The 5,000-nt window shown below is 38.4% G+C and overlaps 1 pseudogene; it reads right to left on the minus strand.

Moving 5' to 3' along the window:
- Positions 1–86: 86 nt before the first annotated feature.
- Positions 87–1,401, minus strand: LOC138027512 (uncharacterized; annotated as a pseudogene).
- Between the last annotated feature and the right edge of the window lie 3,599 nt (positions 1,402–5,000).

Here is a 5,000-nt window from a genome sequence, read left to right on the forward strand (position 1 = left end):
TCTTTCACAAGTGATTATTTTGTCTATGAATGATGTGACATCTTCATCTTCATCACACCCATACACTGGAGCATCCTCAAGCCAAATTAACATGTGAATGTGAGGCGAGCCCCTCTGTGATATTCCACTCTGTAAAACCAGTCTGCTATTTTCCCTAAGGGCGCAGCACTGCTCATTAAAAAATGCTTTAAGAACTGATTGAATTGATAATCAAAATGGCGTGCACAAGTCACTGGATCACTCTGAATTAACTTACACTTTTCTTCCCAGTTCAAATTCTCTAGTTCATTATCTGAATAATCCTTATCATCAACAAGCTTGCCAAGTATTCTAAGAAGATGTATCCACTGTGTTTCAGCTGATGAAAACTACAAACAAAGTAGCAGGTCCTAGTTGTCTGATCATAGCAAAGATATCTTTTTTTGCTTTCTCAAAATAAGGAGGTGAGCCACGAAGTGCTCTTAAAAATTTGTAGCCTTCATCAAGACGAACTAATCTTTCCAAGGTACCTTGCCGCTTTAACCGACCAGCTGTGAGAGTTCCATTGTTACCTTTACATTTTCGTAAAGCTATTTGAGATTTTCCCAAAAGAACCTTCATTTGCAACTTTTAGTTTTTAAAATATATTCTCCACACACAAAGCAGCTCGTCGGTCTGCCCTCCTCAATTCTGACTTGCAAATATCACTGTAATGAACATTAACCAATCTCTTATCATTTTCAGGTCTCTTTTGACCTAAATATATTCCTGGATATGATAACTCTTCGGAATACGTGTCTCTAAATATACTCAAAGGTCTATTTCCTTCTCCAGGGGCAATGTTGTAAATTTGTGCTCGTTCACTGTCCTCAAGGAAGTCAGTAGCTGTTAACATAGTATCAGTTATTCCTGCAGGTAATTCTGCATCAACCTCAGTCCAACCATCATCTAGTTGTTTGCTTTCATTGGCAGTATCTTCTAACATTACATGAACTATTCATTGGTAGTTAACTTGTGAAAGATTCTCGCTGTTTGTTTCACTTTCAGGCAAGTTTACATTATAGCTAGATATTCTATCTTCACTAAAGGAAACTCCTTGTTCTCTATAAAGAGCATTGTTAGTGGCTAACCAGTTTGCTGCTTGCAAAATTTTATATTGTCTCACATTTAATGACAATGCAGAACTCTTATATTGCAATCGCCTCTTTAACTGAACTTTGATTGTGCCACTGTCCTGAGGTAGCCGTGGTAACACATTAACAGTAATGTTAACATCTGCTGGTACATTTACAACATTTCCTTTAATTTTCAATTGATTCCTCTTGGAGCTTGCATAAGCTTTTGAAAAGCCAATCTAGGTGCTAGAAGTCTGCACTCTAATTCATTTAAATCAAAAAAGTCTGGTTTTAATGGAAATGACATTCCATGTTTAGCTGCATAAGGTGGGGTTTTATTTTTCTTTAAATGTCGAAAACAAGACTGACAGATGCACTCAAATGCCATCAACACTTGTCTTATTTAGTTAAATACTTTACCATATCAGGATTAGAAATTTGCAGCTTTTTGGCAGCAGTAACACTGTGTTTATACCACAACTGGTCACAACAAGAACATATGTACAAAGGGCCACTGGACACAGCAGTATGAAACTTTCTAATTTCATCAGCAACAGTTGAGCTGTTGCAAACATTTACATGATTGCTCAGGCTCTGGTCATATTCACGCTGTTTTGTCAACCTCTGTTCTCTGTATTCAGCAGATTCATTTACACGCTTTCATTCTGACATGTACGCATGCTTGCAAGTCTTTTTCTCTAAATTCAGCAGATTCATTTGCACGCTTTTCGTTGTGATGTGTACGCATGCTTTAAGCCTTTTTTCTCTACATTCAGCAGACTCACTTGCACGTTTTTCTTTCTGATGTGTGCGCATGCTTGTCAGCCTATTTTCTCTGGATTCAGCAGTTTCATTTGCACATTTTTTCTTAGAGTATTCCTGTTGGCAAGCTAACCTCTTTTCTCTAGTTTCTTGATTTTTAGTTGCCCTTCTCTTTTTGTTAGATTGACGTTTGCCTGCTAGCCTCTTTTCCCTAGCTTCTGAACTTTCATCAGCCTTTCTTTTTTTTCTCATATTCACGTTGAGCAATCAACTGTTTTTCCTTTATTTCGCTTATTTCTCTTGTACACTTTTGTTTCCTGTTATCAACGCTTTTTGCATCATTTTCCTTACCCGAAGATATATGGTCACTTTTTGGGTCCTCCTGAACATGTTGCGTATCAATTTTACTAGCACTGATTAAGATATGTACACCTTTCATTTCAAAGGGAACAGTACCTGTTTGTGGACAAGACATTTGAAAATATGATGTAACGTTTTCAAGCCCTTCAATGCGGAACAAAGTACATCTCCCAAATGAATCTGGCAGCCCATACAAATCCCTTGAATGAGAATCAAAAATTCGGAAGCTCTGCTCTGAATTCCTAAAAACCGCAACTGTATTAATGCCGATAGTTAACAAACAACAATTGTAATTCCGTTGCGAGTTTGAAAATACTTATAGAAGTGAATTTCTAAGAGACATATATGGACCAATGTTTGATGTCATGAACAAACTTCCAGTAAATGACTCAGTATATTGTAATGAATACACTTTATCAAATATTGAAACCATGTCTGGAACATCAGTGAACAGCAAATAGTCATTTGTGCGCACAGAACATCTTATAGAACTGTATAGATTATTTCCAATGACCAAAATATTGTTCAAAGTAGAATTAGTCCACAAACTAATATCTTGTATTTGATGGTATATAATAGCAGTAAGGGTAACCGGTCACGTCGCCCACAAGTTAACTCGCCTACAGGTTAACTCGCCTACAACGAAGTTAACTCGCCTACACGTGTGAAGTTAATTCGCCTACACATAAAGTTAACTCGCCTACACATTCGGAGTTACTGTTGATGTTATAAGATAAAGCAAAACAAGAAGTTTACTCGACAACTATCAGGCAGAAAAACGAACCATCGATCGGATATCCGATTTGAGTTTTCGTCTGTCAGCGGCATTTCATTTCACATCATTCTTTACTAGTTCACTTTCGACTGCGCGGCCGGATGGTTTTCGTCGATTCGCAAGAATTTCATGCCAAATTGTATGAAAGGGTAGGATACCATTTAAGAAATCTTTAAGGTAAAAAAGTAAGTAAGTTGTGTATACTTACATTGTTAGTTGGTTGTATCATATTAAACTTGAAAGAAATGACTTGTCGTGTTTGTTGTTTCATCGACTGACAATATCGCGCGGCGATTGGGAAGAGACCCGCAGGCTGGTTCATGACATTCCACTGTATGTCTCAAGGCGCGAGACATGAAAATGTATGCGAGGTGCGTGGCAAAATGACACTGTTACTCAAACGTTCGTGCGTTCGATTGCGAAATCCTGATTTAGATCTTAAAATCTGGATTTTCGGATTTCCAATCGAACACAAAATCCGAAAACGGATTTCGCGACGGATTTTGTTAATTGAAATCCTTACCCGACATGGATTTCCAATTTGTGAATCTGCGACAAAATCCGTTCTCAGATTTAGTGTTCGATTGTCTTTTCAACAGATTTTGATTATCGGTATATGAATCCCGGTATGCTTAAAGATCCACCTTCATTGTCGGTCATTTGGATCAATCCCGGTATGCATTCATCGAACTCTCTTTGATCCTCCTCCACCCTCCCATGGGCCTCTGAATCGTAGGATAAAAATCACACCTTTTGAATTTCAATAGACTATGAAACTGAAATTAGCATTTATTATATGGATAAAGGGTATGAATAGACGCGTGTCCAAACAAGTGATTTGCCCTTTATTACTAAACTGACCAATACGAAAGCTACTAGACAATGGATTTTAGTTTTTGATCCTAACCTGCGTATAAAAAGGAACAGACGCTTCTTGTTTTGCTTTATCTTATAACATCAACAGTAACTCCGAATGTGTAGGCGAGTTAACTTCATGTGTAGGCGAATTAACTTCGAACGTGTAGGCGAGTTAACTTCGGTGTAGGCGAGTTAACCTGTGGGCGAGTTAACTTGTGGGCGACGTGACCGTAATCCGCAGTAAGTGACATTGCTACACATTGCTTACCAGCATTCACACCAAAGATTGCTTCATTTCCTTGACTAGAGTCAGCGGACACAGTGGTTGTTGGATCAATGATATCAAATATTGTAGGACCTGGATTTTCCTCCACATCATTTGCTTGCCTTATAAGCAATGGGATGTAAACATTGTAGCACATCATCTGTGTAAACCAAAACATCACCTCATTACACGATTTGCAATGTCCAACAACTTGTTTTAAGGTTGGCAAGTAAAACACATTTAAGTAAAACAACATAAGCATCGTATTCCAAAATCGCCCTCGCACACGTGAAAATGCATCCTTGGCTTTCACAAAATTGTTGTGACAGCCGATCCTTGACCGGTATTGTTCGATTGTTGTTCCCATGCTGGCGGCTAGTAGCAGACAACAGTTGAGTACGAAGTACTATTCTTTGAGAGTGCAAGTATTTTTTAGAGTACAATAACTCTTTCAGTTTGAGGTGTAACCCACACCGATAGTTCAAGCCGAGAAATACTGGCTTGTGAGATACTCGTGAGATAATCGTGAGATACTCGTTAGATACTTGTGAGATGGTGCAACCCGCGCCGGATTTCAAGCCAATGAATGTGGGCTTGCGAAATCGTCTTAGCTTCAGTGCAGTCCGCACTAAACACAAGCCGAGTCTAGATATGTTGGCTTGCGTGAGTAAACAACTCCGGTATCGATATCGCCGAGGAAACTCCACTCAGCGATGTCACCTGAATGAAATAACAAAGAACAAACAAGGCAGGAAAGTGTAGTTAATTTTCGAAATGAAAGAAAGAAAGAAAACCAATCTGAAACAGCACTAAAGATCAATTTTGAAACAGAAATAACTTACCTTCAACAATTACAACTAATTTGCGACGGAAATCTCTTCAATTT

Source organism: Montipora capricornis, chromosome 12, assembly GCF_036669925.1.
Source record: "Montipora capricornis isolate CH-2021 chromosome 12, ASM3666992v2, whole genome shotgun sequence".
Classification (NCBI taxonomy): Eukaryota; Metazoa; Cnidaria; class Anthozoa; order Scleractinia; family Acroporidae; genus Montipora; species Montipora capricornis.